The sequence below is a fragment of the Haemaphysalis longicornis genome, unplaced genomic scaffold, assembly GCF_048455015.1.
Source record: "Haemaphysalis longicornis isolate Haplotype H1 unplaced genomic scaffold, Haemaphysalis longicornis Haplotype H1 scaffold_9, whole genome shotgun sequence".
Lineage (NCBI taxonomy): Eukaryota > Metazoa > Arthropoda > Arachnida > Ixodida > Ixodidae > Haemaphysalis > Haemaphysalis longicornis.
The window spans coordinates 25,625,910-25,647,790 of record NW_027526460.1 but is presented as its reverse complement, the minus strand read 5'-3'; the positions used below and the strand labels follow the sequence as shown (position 1 = coordinate 25,647,790).

Sequence of the window (21,881 nt, the reverse complement as noted above, 5' to 3'; positions counted from 1 at the left end):
CTCTGCTGCGTTTTTAACATTACAGTGCATATTGTAAGAGGGTAGGGCTCGTTTCAGACCCAGGCTGACTTTGCTATCTCCGACTTCGTCCCTTGGTGTGCGCGCTGTAATGCTGAATATGCCAACTCTGAAAGTCTGTTAATGCCCAACTGGACCTACGTTCAAACCACAAGGGAGGGGGGGGGGGGGGGTCAACTGCATCCTCCTTTTTTTCTGCTCTGATAAAGTTGAGTACACCCGTTTCTAACGCCCACGTTTATAGCAACTTCGTTCGGCGCACCCACCAAACTGATAAAGTCGAGTGCACTCGTTTATAACGCCCACGTTTATAGCGACTTCATTCAGCGCACCCACCAAAGTGATATAGTTGAGTGCACTCTTATATAACGCCCACGTTTATAGCAACTTCGTTCGGCGCGCCCACAAAACTGCTCAAGTTGTGTGCACCCGTTTATGATGCTCACGTTTATAGCAACTTCGTTCAGCGCACCCACCAAAGTGATATAGTTGTGTGCGCCCGTTTATAACGCCCACGCTTATAATAACTTCGTTCGTCGCTCCCACCAACAACGCGACAATTTCTTTCTCAATTTGGGTGCGCTCGAATGCGCATAGTTTTCAGCGCGCGGTTTGAAGAAAGAACGGGATATTATGCATGGCGTAAAAAACGTAGCAAACGCTCAATCCAAAAGAAAACACTCAGTAGTTGTCTGCAACGCACGCCTTCTCTTATCATGGGCGTCCAAGGCGAGCTGACGAATGAAAATGAAGTCTTTATTGTTTTGTTCGTTTTGTTCTTCCATCGCTGCAGGGCATGGCCCGCGGCGTTGTACGTTTACGACGGCAACAACGCGTCGTCTGTTTTTGTTGCTTTGTTTTCGACGAGGGGCGAGGTGCTGTCACCCCATACGACGTCTCGTTTCAAATAACGGGGATGAAGACGCGCTGATATTGCCTGTCTCGCGACGCTCCTTCTTATCACGGCTTTCAACACTAGCGCATTCGTGCGAGCCACCGTCTTGAGCAACCGTGGTTGGGCGCCATAAACCAAAAAAGAAGCCTGTATGCGCGAAGAGTAAAAATAATCATCATGACACCTCGTCGTCAGTAGTGTCAATACACGCGTGGCATAGAAAACGCAACTCGGATGAACTTTGCTGGAACGAATGCTTTAAAAAGCTGGTTTTTTTCAAGACTCAAGTAGGAAAGCCCTGAAACCGATGCGATAAGGTGTCAGTTGAGTAATTTATAATTACGACGTGCCCTGCAATCCTGCTAACACGTTCGACTGCATATCCGTGCGCGTGAGATAACGGACATTACATACATACATGCGTACATGCATACATAAATTCATACATACATGCATGCGTACACACATACGTGTAGCGAATCAGAATGGGATATGAAGGACTCGTTAAATTAAGACAGAATAAGGGTAGGCAGTCAAGAAAGTCAAGGAAAGCAAAGAAAAAAATGTGGTAGGCAATTTCGTCTTATTGAAACAGATATAGTTTTTCGAAAGATAGAAAGGAAGTGGAGAAAAACATGCCCGCCGGCTGGGATCCGAACCCACCACCTCAAGAGTACGCATCTGGTGCGATAACCACTCCGCTACCGGCGGGGCTGTGCTCCCCTCCGCTTTCTTTTTCTCCACTTTCTTGCTATCTTTCAAAAAAAAAAACTATATCTGTTTCAAGAAAAATAAATGATATACCACATTTTCTTCTTTGGTTTTCTTGGCTTTCTTGACTTCCTACCCGTATTTTCGTCTTCATCCAACCAGCCCCTAATTTCCCATTCTGATTCGCTACATGCATATCGAGGGCCTCTGTTCTGGCAGTCTTGGTGCCCTAGGTTGCTTAAGAGGGTTCAACGCTTGTCGACCGCTCCCGACATGTCGTAGACGCTCGAGTCCCGGCCCGGGGGTTAAGAAGAAGGCCCCCTTGACCCCGAGTAGTCGTAATGACCCTGGCTGCCACGCGCAAGAGCAGGAAACAATTAGCTTAATATAAATACCAAGAAAGTAGAGGGGAAAACAGACCCACCGGTAGCGTAGTGGCTATCGCACAAGACACATATTCTGTAGGTCGTGGGTTCGGATCCCACCCGGAGGGCGTTTTTCTCCACTTTCTTTCTATCTCCCAAAAAACTATTTGTTTCAAGAAGAATAAATCCCCTCAAGGAATTTTCCCCTTTGCTTTCCTTGGCCTTCTTGACTGCCTACCTTATTTCGGTCTACACACATATACACAAACCAGTGGCGGTCTCAACAACAGCGTTACCCCGGGACGCCGCCTTGGTGCTCTATATACTTGGGTCGAGCGAGCGAGCTGGGACGACAAGGCGAGGGGCGAAAGTGCTCTGCACTCAACAGAGGTGGCATGGGATAGACGGCGACGTAATGCCGATTACGGTGGGCACTAAAAGGAGCAACAGGCAGCTAATTCCACTGCAAAACGAGCAAAAGTGACCACTGAGGCGGTGAGACCGCAAGGCACGGTTGGCACGGTGTGCGAGATGCGTGTGAGAAACACCGTTATGCGAGGTCTACAAAGCCGGAACAAGAATTGCGCATCGTGACGAGCCTTTAGTTCGCGAGGGAGAGAGACGAGATGCTCGCGCATTTTTAAGCCTCCGCCAATGAATTTTTAATTTTATTTGGAAACGGGTTAATCCTCCCCGCAGATGAAAATCACGCGGAGAGAAAGGACCGCAGCAGTAAGTTCGATGTCACATACCTTTCAATGAGGTTCGGGTCCTGTACCACAATGAGGTTGGAATCAGCCGAAAGCACTCCAATCCCACATCGATCAATCACATGTGGGATTCGTCCAGGTCGGCGCTTACGTGCATCCGCTGTAGGGGTCGACTGCAGCGACAGGACAGGTTCTACGGCCCGGAAGAGAATATACGACGTGCCCCTTTGTCACGTATTGGATCTGCGGTCTTATCCGCGCAAGGCGCGGATCGCTGAAGTGGCGGCAGTAGTATAATTACGTGCTAGGTCGTTTGCCTGTATATAATCGGCTTTGCCCCGCAGGACGAGCCACACAGCTCTAGCGCCACGCGGCCCGATATATTGGGAAAAGGCGTCGCAATCACGTACGTTCGAGAAGAAGCGCTGGGTCCATTAGGGGTCGCTGACGATCTAGTTCCGGGGCCGGAATCGTTGGCCGAGACACAATTAATCAGCGAAGGCTCTGGGACTCGGGAGTGCTGAACAGAAGGAGGCGAAAAGAGAGAAGCGAGGACTGTGCGTCGTACACCGGGAGCCTCGGCGCTGTTCGAGACGTTTGGCGTTGCCTGCTAAATTCCTGCCGAGATTTGTGATCCCTTTCGCTGAAGCGATTTGGCGGCGTACTGATTGATGTGCTTCTGGAGGCTCGCGCGGTGCCACTAGCCTTGCGGCAGCATTGAGAGGAGCGGGAGCAGAAGTAATGGTTTCTGACTTCCTGGGGGAAACAATGGGCCTATTTTTAGAAGGCCGTGCGATGTCTGGATCGACAGGTAAAAGAAGCATTCACTTATGGTGTCTCGGTCACTGTTTTTAATTGCCGAGAACAGTGTGACCCGATTTTCGCTGCTTTTTGTGTTTAGCTTCGCATTGGAGTGTCAACTATGGCTAGTTACCGGGGGCCGGGTGGCGAAGGCAGCATATGGAATCCCGTGAAGAGGGAGCCACTCTCATCCAGAACATTTCGCGCTGACATGCTCTGAATTAAAAGCTTTTCCTTCCCCTCCTCCTCGTCGCCAACATTCTTTGTCAGAGAAGGAGAAGGAAGAAAGAAAGGAAGAAGGAAGGAAGGATGGAAGGAAGGAAGGAAGGAAAGAAGGAAGGAAAGACTGAAGGAAGGAAAGAAGGAAGGGAGGAAGAAGGAAAGAAGGAAGGACGGAAGGACGGAAGGAAGGCAAGAAGGAAAGAAGGAAGGAAGGAAGGAAGAAAGGAAGGAAGGAAGGAAGGAAGGAAGGAAAGAAAGAAGGAAGGAAAAAAGAAGGAAAGAAGGAAGGACGGAAGGAAGGAAGGAAGGAAGAAGTACGGAAGAAAGGAAAGAAGGAGGGACGGAAGGGAGGAAGAAAAGAAGGAAGGACTGAAGGAAGGAAGAAGGAAGGAAGGAAGGAAGGAAGGAAGAGACAGTGCAGGAAAGGCAGGGAGGTTAACTAGGAAACTGTATGTTTGGGAACCGTACACTTGGGGATGGGGATACGGGATCTGAAAGGGAGAAAAAAATAAAAGAGAGAATAAAACAGAGAAAATGAGGAGAAAATAAGAAAAAAAATACGAGAGGCTATGGTAAGTACAAAGCCAACAGCACGCACGAAAAAAAAAAAAAAAAGAAGAGAAAAACGTTTCTATGGAGCAGCTAGCCTTGGGGAGGAGTCCTTATCCCAGGACCCCTTGAAACCCTGCGGTTTGTCGGAGCTGCGTTACATGTATTCGATGGGAGCGCATAATTAATTGGTACGCTACAAAACAAATCTAATAGCGATACGAGAAGCAGTGATTTAGTTTTCGCACTCGTTACGTAAGCTCCACCTTCACATAAGTGATCGCGCTCGCCAAGCGCGTAAATAAATACGAACACCCACTCGTCGTGGGCGGCAAAACTTGCCAAACTCAAAGCGCAGTGTTTTGGTACGCAAATCATCGGAGAGAGCAGAGGTGTAAGGCGATCCCCCATTCTCAGATGTCGGCGCGTCGACCCTCGTTTTCCCGGCGGCGGCCACTCTCGCGGCAACAAAAGCGGCACTCAGACAAGCGGGCACTTACCGCTTTCGGAAAGAGGATCTCCAAAGGAGCGGCGCAATTTTCGCGCCACGGCCTCCGCCTTGCCCGCCATCGGCGAAGGACAAGAATGCACGCCAGAAATCCAGCTCGGCTCCCTGCGGCGCGGGGGCAAGGGTATCGCTTTTACTGAGCATGTGTTGTTGCGCCTATCCCAGATGAAGCAAGAGAGAAACAAAAACGACGCGCAAGGAAGTGAACTAGCCCCTGCGGTGATGCATCTTTCGTTTGCGTGTGTAGTGCCTCGATGCAGGACCTTTGTTCTGAAACAGCATACACGGGCATGCACAAAGCGGCGATAGACGCGGTAGCGAGACAGGGCGTTCGGGCGGCGGATGCAGGCTCATACCGCAACCCTACGCCTGACGAAAAAGGTTTGGGTACCGAGCCGGCGCCCTCTAGAGTAGTCTTAGTATGAGTTATCGCTGCGTTCGCTGCGTTGTTACAGACTACGATTAAACTACACGACTGAAATCACCAAGGAGGTCCAATCGTTCTTTTTTGTCATGCTGGAAAAAACGGAAACGAACTGTTCTGATGAGCCAATGGCGAAGCTTTCGTTTACCTATGAGGCGTTGGATGCGCCTGCCTACGACTCCCCCGGGTCGAGATGCTTTTTGTTCCGCCAGTCAGACGATGTACAGGGTGCTCCATTAATGTCGGCGCTTTGTGCTCTCCCGAGCGCTGTTCTTCCCCCGAATGCGCGAAAATAGACTGGTTCAGATTTGGGAGAGTACTACCCGCTTGTGTTGAAATGGTTTAATTCTGCCTTTAATTTTTCCAGCAACGTAAGCAAGAAAAGAGCATGGCCGCGTATCTGCTCCTCTCGTTGCAAATGTCGACGCAAGACGATAGCCGACTGGCGTCCCTGCCAAGTAAAGGCTTCCCTTCTCTTTCCCGCTCAGCTCTCATGCTGTTCCTCTCTCGTCTCGTTCCTTTCAAGATAACACGCTAGAGGTTTCCTCAAGTCAATTTAAATTTACCGCGTTCCACTGCGCTAAGTCGGGTGCCTCGATGACAGCGCTGCTGTATGGCGAAGACTCGCGTTAATCGACGCACTCTTGTACAACGTTTATAGAACCACGTTGCCCTACTCCACGAGCGTTTCAAGTGGAACGTTGAACCTATCTAGTGGAACCTTCATTGCTGTTGACGTTGGATTTTTTAAATGCCGTCAGGAGCTATAGTAGCGCGGGCAACAGCAAACGACGGTTTTCTGCAGCTGATGTGGTATATCATTTGCTATCGCAAAAACGAAGCGTCCGCGAATTTTTAATAAAGGAACACTGCAAATATCATTTATGTATTGATTTTCTGCCTTATACTTGCGTAATGTCTTGTTCTTGTTCAACAGTGTTGACAAGTATGAACATTGACACCGGTCTTTGACGTTTAGATTTGGCTGTGGATATACAAGATTACTGCGCAGCTTTTTGGCCGGGTGGCTGGATCGAGTCACAGAAAAACAGACAGGCAGGCAGGCAGACATACAGACAGACCAAAATTTCTGCGTTGAAGTAGCCCAAGAAAGACTATCGTCTTCGAAAACTGCAACGATCGCAATAGCTTCGTATTCTGTGTTTGAAGAAGCTCCTATTTCTGCATCATAAACCCCCACCTCTTTTCGACCTCGCTGGAAAAGGGCCGGTATGGTATTCGATGGGGACCAGTTAAAGGTGGTTCGTCATCGGTTCACCCGCCGCGGTGGCTCAGTGGCTAAGGCGTTGCGCTGCTGAGCACGAGGTTGCGGGTTCGATTCCCGGCCGCGGCGGCCGCTTTTCTGATGGAGGCGAAAAGCAAAAACGCCCGTGTGTACGAGATTTCGGCGCACGATAAAGATCCCCAGGTGGTCAAAATTAATCCGGAGCCCTCCACTACGGCGCGCCTCATCGCCTGCGTTGCGTCGGCGCGTTAAACGCCACAATCAATCAATCGTCATCGGTTCGCTGACCCGAAAAGGGACCCGATAGAGTAAGTAAAAATAAAAACTTCACCACCCCTTCCCTAAGAAATTGCTGAGAGAAGCGCTAAAGCTTTCTCAGGTCAAAGCTGCGTCAAAAATGCGGTAAAACCATTGCTGAAAGCGCATCCAATCGATCGTCAACCCTTCAAAGACCCAAGTTACAAACGAAGAACGAAACAACGCGGCGATTTTTCGCGCACTAAGTAAGCGCATCTACGAACGGTCTAAATGTATACCGATACGTGTTTTGTGAGATAAAGGTACGTATACTATTACATCCCTTTTCCATGATCGATGCGTGTACTGTCTTGTCTAAAACCGTTCCTTTTTCAAGATTTTCGAGCAAACTTTTCGACACAGTTGACGCCCGGGTACAGGCACCGTATGTCCAGAGGCCTTATCAGATCTTTTCGGTCGACCAACCGGTCTATGGGGAAATGCATTAGTTTTTTTTTTTTTGGCAGGATATCATCGGTCCCACCAAGAAAGCGTTCACTTCAAAACCAGCATTTATTCTGACGGGCTGCTTGAATGGATGCTCTCAGAAAGGATGGCCAGAAGTTAAGTACGCTCTCAGGAGGTGCTCTTTGCGGACAGCGCACGCAGTCACAACGCCGCGTCATTACTCGGCCACGACAGCCCCCAAGCTCCAGCGCACTGCTCCAGCTCCTTAACGCCGTCGATCCCCGCACGTGAGTCGGAATACTTGTAGGTTGGACGTTTTATAGGGACTCTACCGTTGTTTAGATTATGTATGATTTCTATTGGTGTATCTTGTCATTTGTCCCGTGAATATATTTCGTCGTTTGTCCGGTGCCATATCACCTTGTCCTTTTCCACCGGATAGTCGTAAACCTCCTCATCATAAAAACAGCCTGCTGAACCCCAAGAGGGCCATATAAAAAATAGCTAATTTTTTTCGCGTGAAATGCAGATTTCTTTTTTCTTGAAACGGACCGAAAGAATGAAAGAGAAGAAAAAATGGCCGAGTATCTGCTCCTTTCTTTGCAAATGTCCCCGATAGACGATATATTCGACTGGCGCCCCTGCCAAGTAAAGGCCTCCCTTCTCTTTCCCGCTCACCTCTCATGCTGTTCCTCTTCCGTCGCGCTCCTTTCAAGGTAAACACGCTAGAGGTTTGCTCAAGTCAATTTGAATTTACCGCATTCCACTGCTGCAAGTCGGGTGTCTCGATGCCAGCGCTGCCGTACGACGGAGACGCGCATGAATTGAGGCACCCTACTACAACGTTTAGAGAATTATGTTGCCTTACTCCACGAGCGTTCCAAGCGGAACGTGGATCCCATCTAGTGGAACCTTTTGTTGCTATAGCGGTTTGATTTCTTAAATGCCGCCAGGAGGCAGCGCTGACAATATCAGGCGACGATTTTCTGCCATTGATGTTGTACTTCATTTGCTATCGCAAAAACCAAGCATCCATAAATTCTTTAATAAAGGAACTCCGCAAATATCACTCATGTATTGATTTGCTGTCTCATATTTGCGTAATGTCCGGTTCTTGTTCAACAATGTTGACAAGTATGAACACTAACACCGGACCTAGAAGTCTAGATTGGGCTGTGAGTATATAAGACTATTGCGAAGCTTTAGTTTCAGTTTCACCGGGTGGCTGAATCGAGTCACAGACAGACAGACGGTGGACCTTGTTTTTTTTGTGAACTTGTGTGACGTCCACTTCGTTTCTTCTGCAGCATATTGCGCATATCCTGTGCCCTGTCGCACCGTGTAGTAGATTACTACAGCAGGTCGTAGCTGTAACTAGTTTTTAATAAGTTCTCTTTTCGACAGACAGACAGACAGACAGACAGACAGACAGACAGACAGACAGACAGACAGACAGACAGACAGACAGATAGACAGATAGACAGACAGACAGACAGACAGACCAAAATGCGTGCGTTTAAGTAGCCCAAGAAAGACTATAGTCTTTAAAACATGCTCCTGGGTTGGAACTCGAGCACACATGACCTTCGGATAACGCATACGATGCTTTACCAACTCGGCTACCGGGGAGGTTGCATTTCCCTTCATTTCCGTGAGCAGTTGGGGCAATTTAGGCGTATCTTACACTTATGATTGGTAGCCAGCGTCACTCTAACAACTCCGGCAAAGCAGGTCTAGTCATCCTGAAAAGGTGTAGTACTATGCCACCACTTTATCATGAGCAACCAATCAAAATTTTGGTCCTCGGTCCCCAGAACCTGCAGAGCTGGGACTTTAGGCCACGGCGGTGGCCAGGCCAGCATGAGGTGCAAAAGATCTCCGGGTTCGGACAGGCCACCCAGGGATGTTCCGTGAGGGGAATTTTCCCTTTTCGGGGAATTTCCGGCTGTAATTTTAGCCGAAAGGGAAAAAAGGGAATCTTTAACTGATGCAGGAAGTTTTAGGAGTCGTGGAGACAAAAGGAAAAATACTATCTGTAAACCGGACTTCACATCACTTATTATTTTGTTTTCTGTTAAAAGGATCCCTTAACAATTCATCGCTTTCATGTTAAAATATCCGCAGTCGTGTTGCCGCAAGCCACAAGCACGAAATTCTGCTTCCAATCCAGTTAATAAAACAGGAGGAAGCACAGAGGAACGAATACCCCACGGTAACGAGTTAGTAATGTGTGAAGCGGCAGCGGCTGAAGCTCCGAAGCCTGTTTGCATGTATTCCTGTGCAGTATAGAAAAAAAAAGTATTTCGGGTGCGCCTTAGCCCGCCTTCTGTCAACGAGAGATGGCGCCAGCTGTCCCGGCGCGGAGATAAAATTATCTCAGTTACCCAAAATGCTTTGTACTTTTTGATACGCGTGCAGTTTTCGCTCGGAACCTTGGCGTGCAAACTGGGTGTTTTTTATTTTGTACAAAACGTGAAATGCTTAGTCGACGGTCATTTTGCAGGGAATTCTGCACAAACCTGCGGAGAAAAAATGTTAAAAATAGAGAATTTTTGAACCTCCAGGCGGGAATTTTTCTCCTCAGTACGGACCATCACTGACTGGCCACCTCTGGAACTGGAACTAGGCAACGTTCAACGCGCGAACTCTGTCTAGCGAGGGAAGCTTTGCTGTACTATTAGAGGAGCTCTCAGGCATCAACTAGGGAATCATAGGACTAAGCGAGGTTAGAACAGGTGAAGTATTTATGGAGTTGATCAGCGCGAATTTTCAGTGCCACACCAGAGAACCAGAGAAAAGGGGGCACAAGGCAGGTTTCTTTATCCGCGATGAGATAGCTCAGAATAAAGAAAAGAAAGTGGAGACAGCCCACTGGTAAAGCATTCGAGTGCTACTGGGGAAACCTGGGTTCAAATCCCACCGGATCACACGCGTGTTTTTTACTTACTTTTTACAGCGGCGGTCCTTTTATTTTACCGTACAAAAACAACAATAACAGCAGCAATGACAACAATGACGGTTTTTCCCATAATGGGGAACTTACGGCTTTCGCCGTAAAAGAACCTAGAAGTCGGCCTAACTGACTCAAAATGCAACCTATTCTTGTCTACAAACTTTAAAGTAAGTAGGAAAAGTTTATCATTCCTTACTGTGCGCCATTAAGGCATAAAATACTGCCTGCGTGAATTACAATGGTAAGGCCGGGAGTGATAACGGCACCGTTAAGGTTTTTCGAGAAGGGTTAACCATAACACGAGGGGTCCTTCCGTTTATGGCGTCTTAGAGCGGGCTTCAAGTTCGCACGGAAGTCGTATCACGGGATTGGACAAACCAAAAAATAAACAAACATTAACCTCAGGAGGGTAGGAAGACAGTCGTTGTAATTCCGCTCACAAAACGTTACTGTGCACCCTTTTCGTGATGTACTTCGGTCATCGCTAGGAATACAGTGGTCAACAGCCCGCGAGATTTTTATTCTCCATAAATTTGTCAGGCGCTTGGCGTAACGGCATACGCTGGGAAACGCTAAGATGTCTAATTCCTTGTTTTGTGTGCCTCGGACGTTAATGGCGCTGTAGGTCGTTTCTCAAGAGCGCCTGAAGACATCCGGAAACGACTTCTTCACCTCATACCGTAACTTTAACTGAAGCGCTCAGGACGTCAAGCATAAGAAAGATACGGAAAGTAAACGTTATTGTGCAGAAGCATTTTCGTTGTCCTGCTGGTAGGCACCATTCAGGAACTTAGTGATGTCCCAAGTGAGTTATCCAGATGATGATGATGATGATGGCGATGATGGTTGCTATTGGTATCCCCTTTGTAGCGGGGTGATGACGCGTCATCTTACCAAAAAAAAAAAAACAAATATACCTATGTGTTATACTCTTCGTTTAATACTAGCGTTGCTCTTAGGGCAGGCACTAAAAAGCTTATTACGCACAAAATACTTATTTTTTCTGTTACAGGTGGTAGCTGTCCTGGGCAATATATCCCTCTCTGCTTTTCGTCCACCACCATTCTAATCTTCTTTTCGTAGCCTCGATAACCTTGAAGTTAACTGCCTCTGTGCTACCCTTAAATCCTAGGGCTTCTGGAAGCCGAATAGTTCCCTTGTGTAGATTTGGATGGATACCCTCGCATTCTAATACTATGTGCCGCATAGTTTCTGTTTCTTTACCGCAGACCACGCATACCCCATCATTTGATGAATACTTCCCCACAAAGCTGTTAGTTTGCAACCAACCTGCTCTAGCATCAAAAAGCAAAACACTGCCCTGGGAATTATCGTAGAAATTTTCCTTTCTGATGTCCAATTTCTCAGCCCTGTACATCTCTAACGACGTTTTACCTTCCGTTTTTTCTCTGCATTTGTTCGTTTCTATGTGCCTTGCCTCTGTTTTGGTTACCTTGGCGTTTATTCCCAGGTGTTTATTCCGCTCTCTTCATAGCAATGCATATGTGTGCAACAATGAAGCCGACTTTAACGGGGCTCAGTGTATAGAGGAGTAGTTTAAGCATCATTTGATAATTTCCGCTTAGGAGTTCGTGCAAAATTTTAGGGGCGAAGCATCTTAGGACCTCGCGTTGTCCGGGGCTTGGCGTCCGTGTACACAGTGTTGCGCATGCGCGAGGAGCATTGGATTGGATTGGATTGAATTTGATTTGGATTGGATTGGACGGGATTAAATTGAATTGTATCGGATTTGAATTGCATATACTGTACACACGTGTTGTCACTCATTTACATGCGAGGGTGGGCAATGCCACGAGTGATTTACATTAAGAACGATCCCCAGTGCTTCGTCCACTCGTCATGATTCACTTCGTGGAGATGCGTGAATTTTTTAGAGGTAAGGTAAACAAATACAAGACAGGGTAATTTGAAGAGACAAAGAAGATACCCAAGAAAAAAATTGTCCAGTTAAACGGATGGTTGGAAACGACAGCGCACGAAGTACACTCAGAGGTCCGCACACACGCACGCCCCCGCAAGGAATTCGCGGTTTCGCCAGGATTTAGCTGCTCCGGCCGGTGGCACAAAACGCTCGCTTAGTCCGCTGTGCTGCACGGCCACTCGGAAATCCCAGCGCACTGGCGTGCGCACACAGAGGAGAGGGTGATGGGACGCTCTCCAGAGATGTCGGTCGCCCTAACGCCGGGGTAACAGCGAGGGAGGCGTTGCGTGCAACGCCGAATGAGTTAGAAGGAAGACATCCTAAAGCGCCATCAATCAGAGGCAGATTTGACAGTAGTTAATCTTAGATCAAATGCAGAGGGGTAGGGGCGGGTGTCACCGCAGAGTAAAGCTTCTGTAACCAAGTGCTTGGCGCGGGTATGGATAATTGATCCAGATAAGAGGCCTTCTTATATGGTAGGTGTTCGCTGCTGCGGTTGCTGACGCTAAACCTGAGTCTCGGGCTCCGGAAAATCGGTCTGGTAAGGCTAATGTGCGCGTGGCTCAAGAGTGGGCGCAGACACTAGACACGCGCTGTTTTATGTCTCCGCCCTTCCCGCGCAGTGGTTTGTCTCGCCTTTCTCTCGGCCCGTTGTACGTTGGCTCGCGTCGTTGGCACCTTTGTGAACGACGCCCCTCTGAACCGTCCATCGGCTTGCAGGCCGCTCATAGCTTGCAGAGTGCGGGCTCTGAAGCATCAGGGTTTTCTGTAGCACGATGGCGCTGTGCTGTGATAATTTTTGTGTATTTCAATGCGTACGCATTTCTTACCGAGTGCCTCACCGCACCAACTCTGTAATGTCCTGCCTTTAACATAAATTTATAGTTGTCCATGTTGAGACGTTTTTCGAAAATTTGGTGTAAATTGTTGTGTTTGGTCGAAGCAAACTAAAAAAAATACGAAAAATGAAAATAGAAAAACTTAAAAAATACAAAGTATGTACTAATAAAAAATGTCTATCCCATACGACACACTCGCACTACGAAGACAAAAAAAAATATGGCTGACGATTCCTACACTCCCTAATGCGAAATTTGTGCGCAGTGCGAATTGCAGCCTTCTCGGTCACGGCGCATACCTGCTGCGTCTCATTAAGTGATCGCGCGATCAGCGAACGCACGGCGGCGCGCGCTACTCGGCCGTTATCTCGCACCGCGCCGCCGCCGCCGAGCATGTCGTTATAAATCGTGTTTGAACCTCCCGCGCAAATATCACGTGCTTGGCTTCGGTGGCGCGGCCTCAACATACTGTCCTTCCCCTCTCACTTTCGCCATGCCTTCCTCCTCCGCTTTCCTTCTGTCTTCGGTGTCACCTTCGTTCTCTCGGTTACGAGGCGCGACGACACCGCGAAACCACAGCAGGGAGCGCCTAGGTGCTGCGTACTAAAAAAGACCCCCAAAATTGGCGCAGCTTACACTAATGGTGCAAGGCTGGAGAACCAGCAGAGCTGGGGTCAATCTAGCTTCTCCCACACTGACAGCGGATTCAAGGAGAGAGGGAGCAGCCGGACCCCAGCAGTGCGAAGCCGTTTCGGACGACACTGTAAAGCAAACACCATTAATGTGTGTACAGTCCTGGAAAAATGAAATGCGAATACGAAAATATGAACCAGGACACGCAAAATTGAAAAAAAAAAAAGGCTGCGGCTTAACTCAGCTAACCTTGGTTATGCAAAGCAAGAGCTTCGCTTTGTCTGGTCAAGTTTTGGTTTCGCTTGGTTAACCTTTGGTTTAGCTGTATTGCCGACTTCGTCTCAAAGCCTTTCGGTTCCGTGCAACGCTTACAGAAGGAGGCCGGGCGAACGCGGCGTTCATTCATGGCGAACGCACCGTTCCTCTTCGCCGGTGCGAGGCGTATCACGTCGCCCGAAACGACCCAGCGCCGCATACGTGGGAGGCTGCGGGGGTGATCGGCTGCCGGCGCAGCGGCGGCGGCGACCACCGCTCTTGGGCTGCGCAGAACGACTGAAAACTTGTCCTTGTGCGCAGCGACGACAGCGCGCCCGACGAGCGGTGTATCGAGGGTCAAAAGGTCACCTTGCGCATCCTCCACGAAATCGCTGTACGAAAATACTGTTCGTGGAAACTCAATAATGGCGAGCTATTGGTGTACAGTAAGAGCTCGTTAATTCAAATACGAAGGAAATCATAAAATTGTTCGAATTAATCGGTGTCGAATTCGCGGGCGGGCGCTAGAATGAATGGATATCGCGCCACACTGCGTGGACATCGCGCCACCTCTGAACTTGTTATCGCGAAGTAGGCGCTACTACACGTCTGTGACAGGTGGTTTTGCACATAGTGACGCTTTTTATGCTCGAAAACATGTTGATTTAAATGGCAGGATCGAGGCAATCAAAATTAAAAGTAATCGCCTGCTTTGGAAGCGAAACAACTATTGCAGCAGCGTATCGCGCCCGCTATGTACGCTGTTTTGTTGTTTTGCATCTCTAGTAAATTTGGTTTGGTTTGGATTTGAAACACATTGTAACCGCTCTGGGCCGACTTCTTTTGCGACGAGCGATAGACACCAGGGGATCGCAGTTCGAATTAACCGTTCTTGGTACCGACGCGTTCGAATTATCGGGATATTTCCTCTATTTAAATGTACAGGGCTTTGCCGGGACCAGGGCGTCAGTTCGAATTAAGTGTAAGTTCGAATTAACCTAGTTCTATTTAACGAGCTTTTACTGTATTTGGAAAGCCACATTTCCGACCTTGGTTACTGTAATTAAGACGACCAAGCGCCGCAGGCATGACAGGCTGCTGGGGTGGTCGGCTGCCGGCGCAGCGGCGGCGCCGACCGCCGCTTTCGTCCTGCGCAGAGCGACTGAAAAGAGGGCCTTGTGCGGAGCGACGAAAACGGGCCCGGCGAATCACGCGATGCGCTTCGAGGGGTGTGTCGCCGGGGGTGTGTATCCGGTCAAAAGGTCATCTTGCGCATCCTATGCAAAACTGCTGGACGAAAGTAGTAAAGCTTTGCTTTAAAAAATTCCCGGACATTTAAGTCTGCTTATTTTGTTTGAAGGCAAACGCCTTTCTTTTTATAAATACTGCTTTGCTGCAACATCCCACAGTCCGAGCTCTCCTCCGCGTGCACTCGTTCTACGCACGTGCAGCCTCGTGCGCTCGTCACGGCGCACGCATCAGGATAATTCTTGTTCCATTTTGGCACGGTACCCGGCTAGCGCTGGGACAAGAACACTTGGCTGGTGCTCTGGCGACCCGGGTTCGAATAGTACACAAAACCACTGCATTTTCTCTTCGCAGCGGTAGACATTTTGGCGCCATTCGTGCAGTCGCTGACGACTACGGCCACTTTTCGCTTTTGCGGCACGTAAGGCTTCCCCCTTCAAAATTGTAAAAAAAGCAACAAACATGTAACGCCCTGCAATTATACAAAAAGGCATAATTGGAAAAGTTTACTCATTTATTCGTTGTTTTATTGGAGAAGCACCTCTCTCTCTCTCTCTCTCTCTCTCTATATATATATATATATATATATATATATATATATATATATATATATATATATATATATATATATATATATATATATATATATATATATATATATATATATATATATATATATATATATATATATATATATACCCCTATATATACACAAACCTTCCCTGGTCTCGGTTAGTGGTAGCCTCGCCATGTGCGCGCCTGATTAAATTTCTCTGGCTAGTGCTATCGTCAAGGGAGCTGCCGCACGCTTACTACTAGCCGAGGTCCAGGTCCCACAGCGTAAGAAAGGAGGTTGGGCAAAAACCAAAAGAATGAAACTCCGAACGCGCCCCGAAACTAACAAGCCCCTGCAGACAGTGCATATATCGTTGCCATGTGGGCGACGTTGCCGTATCGGCGATTTATTGCGTTCCCCAAAGGCGCCGACGTGGCGAACGCCACTGCAGCCCTGGGTCGGATCACCGGAGCGGCGAGGCAACGCGATGCTTGCTCGCAGCCAGGTGGAGTTATTAGCCCCATGGGGCCCGGGCCCGTCTGGGGCTCATAAACATACCTGAAGGCCATAACGACGCTCGTAGTAATTGCCAGCCCCACCCGCTTGCAGAGCATAAAACTCGGATCGCTCGTCTCAAACAGCCAGCATATGCGACAGGGTTGAGGGCTTAACTCGAGAAGTCATTCTTTTGAGTACGTATTAGAATATCATACCCAGCCAGCACTTCCCAGTGTTCTTTGGAGTTCATGCCACGGTTCAGGCTTCGTTTTTATGTTTAGGGTGTTATCTTTGACATTTGCATAGCGGATCAAACATGTTTGGGAAAAATTCCGAGGACACCCAAGCTCTTTCTTATAAGTTGTAAATCCAAAAGCATGAGTTGAATGCCTGAGATGCCTTGCTTCCGGCTCGCGTCGTCGAAGGGCTTTCTAATTTTGCGGCTTTAGACTCTTTGCTTTGCAATCCACCCTAACGCTTTCGGATGGCTTCGATCTGTCTCTACGCGTTGCGCCGCTGCTCCTTCCTGTCGCCTTGTAATGGGATAGTTTATGACGATGGTGAATATCGCTACTTCTCTATTCGCTTTTTTGGCTACGTTCTTCCGCTCCCTATATCTGTGGTTCACTGGCGTACACGACCGCGCCTCGCTACAGCCGAGTTCGAGAACGCGCTATAAAATGTCTCGTTCCATGGAACGCTTCAGCAGGAGCCGTTTTTCTGCAATGGTCGGCAGACTCTGGCTGGTTTGTTAAATATCCCATTTAGGTCTTTCGCCTGAAGACGACCGTGTTAAGGTTAGAATGCAGATCGAATACACATAGGACAAAGAGAAAAGGCAAGATGGGTTAACAGCGATGAGGGCATGATGGGTTAACAGCGTCTATGGGTTCCTGAAACGAAGCACGCACGATTAAAAAAAGGGAAGCTCGGAGAAAAGTACAAGAAAGCGACAGGCGCAAAATTGTGGAGTAGCGCGTTGAGAAAAGGAGCGTGGCGCAAGAACGGTGTAAGGGTAAAAAAAAGGCTTTGACAGTTGTATGAGCTTTGAACACTGTCTACGGACGACGTCACGGATGGATCCTTCTAGAGGCGCCAAATCTGAACGTACGTTTGGCACAGTCTACGCAACTCGACGTCATTTTAGCTTTCCCTGGTCCGAAAGCGGTATTTCCGAACATTCCGGTGCCGGTGCGTTTAAAGAATAAACAGCCTTGAAAAAAATCTCGGGCCATCTCCACTAACGTGAAACCTGAGAAGGGGCGAAGCATGCAGTGTATAAGTGTATTATTGGCGTCTTGGCGTTGTCGCCGACGGAGATGAAACCATTGGGTGGTATAGGTATACATCTTTGATGTAAAAGTATCGTGTCTTTGAAGCACGAAGCGTTCTATCGCGAGCGGTTGGAAAACGAGCGTCTCGGTGTGTTCTTTTAGTACGTGTTTTTGCCTACGGAGATGAAAAATTCTAGCGCGAGGCGTTGGAAAACGTGTGTTCCGGGGCGTTCTTTTAGTGTGGGTTGCGTTCTAGCGCGAGGTGTTGGAAAATGAGTGCCCCGGTGTTTTAGTACCGTGACTACATGAGACGACGACGGCCACAGGAGACGCCAACAGCCCGAGACCCTAAACGGCTTCGCCTCTAAAATTAAGCAGCAAATATTTCTATAGTGCAAATTTAAAGCGCAACAAATTTAGACAAACGACGAATGACACAAGGACAAGCGCTACCTAGCGCTTGTCCTTGTATCATTCGTCTTTTGTCTAAATTTGTTGCGCTTTAAATTTGCACTATGGAGTACCAACTAGCTAGTACCCTCACGTTGTTAAATATTTCTTGTAGCCTTCATTAATACAAAATTGTAGCTCTAAATGCAGCAGTATTGAGGGGTGGTGGAGAGTGTGAGTTGGGAAAGGCTGCGGTATGGACCATATTTTTGATTATAATTCACCGTTTATTTTTTTAGACACCATGGTCCTCAAAGTTGGAAGGTACTTAGAGCGGAAGAACGTGATTTATGATCATCCCCCTTCTCGTCATCCAGAGAACATTCGTGTCCATTGGAAGACGGAGGCCTCTCCCAGAGATTTCCAACGTATCCGTATCCAACGTTTGCAATGTCAGAGGTCATTCAGAGTAAATTTAACACCCTTTAGTTCTTGTATTTCATCCCTCCATCGGGTCTCTGCTCTTCCCATAATTCATTTGTCGTCTCTCGATATTCATTTCGTTAAACAAATGGTCTTCCGGTTTTCCGTAATTCGCGTAACGTGACCTGCCATACTCCACTTCTTACTCTTAATTTAAAGTAGAATGTCTTCGAACCGAGCCTGTCGCCTAATCCATAACGCAGTTTTCTTATAAGCGGTAAACCTAGCATTGTCCTTTCCATGGCTTCTTGGGCCATCCAAAGCTTGCTTTCAAGGAAATTAGTAAGACCCGAAGTTCACGTCCCATATACGTCATCCGGAAGTACCAGCTTACTGCCCATGATGCGGGTACTTCCCAATGCGATTCAGCCTACACAAATTCTGCGCTGAATTTCCTTCTCATGATTTCGACCATGATTTGGATCAGCATTAATACCTTGCCTAAAATAGTTGTAATCACTCACTTGCTCAAGATTTTCACTACATAGTATGAAGAGGTGTTTGTTTGCATGTATATTTTACGTTAGGGTATGTTCAGATTACCGATGCAAAAGCCGCATCGTGACCTATGGACGTGAAAAAAAAAAAAAAAACAGTAACGGCGTGTCACGCAGCTCAGTTGGCTGAGGCGCGAAATGACGTCATTCATTGAAGTTATTCCGACAGTTGCGGCAAGAGTCTGAAACCCCCGGCCTTAGTTTGGATTTCTGTGTGTTTGTTTTAAATCCTGTAGCCAAGCTTTTCAAGTACAGTTGAAGTAGTACAGTCCGCTACGCTGTGCTCTTAGCCCGTTTTCTGTGAAATCGACTGTGATGATAGCGCGAGGGTGACGGCTCTACCGAACGCAGTTTTCCGCTTTAAGAATTTGTCAGGATTGACCAGAAAAACTCAGAACAACGTCTCCACATTTTAGACTGTCATCTAATAAGAAAATTAGGCAATGTGTGAAACTCCCTTCAGTGCACCTCTAAGTTGTTGAGAAACTCCCGAAGCCTTCACGGAAACGGCTGTATTCGGCATTTACTTTTTTTCTTTCTGGAAGCATACAACCATGTGACTGAATATTCTGCAGTGGATTCACTCGTTATAGGGTCATTAATTTCACTTCCTTCCCTCTAAGTCCGCCTCTCTTTTGATGCTTGAACTTTGAAACAAACAAACAAACAAACAAACAAACAAACAAACAAACAAACAAACAAACAAACAAACAAACAAACAAACAAACAAACAAACAAACAAACAAACAAACAAACAAACAAACAAACAAACAAACAAACAAACAAACAAACAAACAAACGAACAAACAAACAAACAAAAAACGAAGAAACAAACAACAGTTTCTAATAAGAATCGGAGAAGCCTATAGATAACGCTACATACGTAACTACTTCAAAGACAGCCCATAGGCCATGACTGAAGAGTGACAGCGCTCGTATTTGTCACGTCGTTGTTCCTAGTCTCCGCGCAATTCTGGCAAAAAAATGTGTGCTTAACTAGCCCCAAAATCAAGCATTACAACGCTACGTACACGAATTTTCACGTGTACAAAAGCCGGTACAAAAAACAACAGCCTTGTGTCCCCAATCGCGATGAGAAAATTCTGGTAATATGATGAAATGTTTTTTTTTATTTTTTATTGTCAGCCGCGAGTCTAGCACCGAAAGAAATGACGCAGAACTCTGCGAAATAAATTAATGGCAAACACGCGTCGCTCTCGAATAGTGAAGTTTTTCTCTTCCTTCCTCTCAGAAAGCGAGCATCAGCTAATTGTTCCTTAGCGTTATTTTGCGTAGGTAATGGGTATTTTACAAAAATTTGTGGTTGGTTCCTCTGTCATAAGAATCCGTAAAACACGAAAGGGACATGTGCAGCGAAATCTGCAGCTGAGCATGCTTTGCAGGTCGGTGGCTGTCTTGTGGGTGTGCTTGGTGAGCGACGTCCTGCTGGTGGGTCGCTTCGGTAAAGGTGTACTGGCGTCATTTCCCTGACGGATATGACGTGAGTGAAATTTTGGTGTGTACCGGCATAACACACTTTCGTGTTAAAATATAAAACCTGAAAACGAACAACCCTAAGTATAACGTACTCTTTAGTTCTGAAGGTTGCTTCTCCCCAAGAAGACCCTGTGTGCAGGAATGTACCCTTTACGGGCACCTTGCTTCGTTGAACTGGCGTCACTTCCGTGACGGATATGACGTCACGCAAAGTTTGTGTATCCCGGAATAAAACACTTTCGTGTTAAAAAAAGGTGTTTTATCAGCTGTGACTTAAAGACATAAAATCACTTCCGGCTTCGCTATTCAAGGAGTACTCGAACCATGGTGCCGTCTACTAGACAGAATATTCTTCTCAGTTTTTGTAAATAACTTTAAATGTTTTGGAAACGACTGAGTAGAGCGTTGCGAAATCAGCGCACTTGGGAACGTGTCCATCTTGATTGGGATGTCATTTGGGAATACTTTAATCCAATCCATTTCAACATTCCCAGTTTTAAATTTTGCACAATATTCCCATGATAGCCTCATCCTCAAGAATGGGCACACTACCGGTACAGGTTGGGTTTATTTGAATTTTGTGCAGTACCCTAACTCGTGAAAAGGGTATGTTTTGGTTTCGTCCGATGAGTTATCACGGAGGGTCTATACGATGTGAAAGAAAGTGGAGGTAGAGTGAACTCTTGACTTTCTTACGCGCGCAAATATTTTTCTCCAGCGTTAGGCGTTAATCGAACTGTATGATAAGAACTAGAAAAATAAAAAAAAAATGAATGTGTTTTTTTTACGTAAGTCTCGCTTTGCGTTCTTCTAAGCTTCTCTGCTAGCATTTACAAATTTGTTTCATTATCTATATCAAATACGCCAATAACTTTAATTATGCAGGGGCACGTGTGCCTGATATAATCTGAGTGAGGCCCAAGAAACCACTTAGGGCGCAAAAACGCCATCGTTTGAGAAAAAACTCACCTTTTTTTTTGTCAGTGGCGCTTAGATAAATGGATCGGATCGATAATGAATACTAGCGTGCCCTAGCGTGCGTACGTGGGTGTGTGTTTGTGCGGAGTGGAACATTTGCTCTGATTATCATTATGTCCGCGGACATTTTTTTACAGACGCTTTGGCTTGCTATGAAATGAGATGCCACGGTCATAACTGGCCACCGTCGCACATATAACACGCCTTTAATAGAAAAGAAACTAACAAGTTCGATCTGTTATGCCGAGGTAGCTACAAATTTAACCTACGATGGCCCAAGGATAATTCCTAATAAGTCTGAAAGGGAGACACGTGTTGGACATTACCGAAGCTTGTCATTTGCTTCAGAATACTGGCACCAGTACGTGCGTCCCGAAATCATTACCGCTAGAGTCAATCCAACTCCCACTACCGGGTGGTAAGGCGGGCTGCCTGCGGCCAGGAATCAGTGAAGACTGCCACGGTGCCGCGCAGCTACGCTCGAGGTTGTGGGTTTGATTCACTGCAGCTGAGGCAGCATTTCTGCTCATTCCCGGTAGTACAACTTGCACGCCTCATATACCATTGCGATTCCAGAGGAGAAGGATTTTAACGCTCTCTCCACCACTAATGCACACAGAGACCAGGGCGCGCATGAGGTTATGGAAGCCTTTTTGCACGGTGAAAGCCGGTGATAACTGTATA

At 47.3% G+C, this 21,881-nt stretch overlaps 1 protein-coding gene across 2 annotated transcripts in view; it reads left to right on the top strand.

Moving 5' to 3' along the window:
- LOC144152825 (beta-1,4-galactosyltransferase 2-like) overlaps window positions 1-21,881 on the top strand; it is a 106,847-nt gene that overhangs the window by 1,544 nt on the left and 83,422 nt on the right. The window lies entirely within an intron of this gene.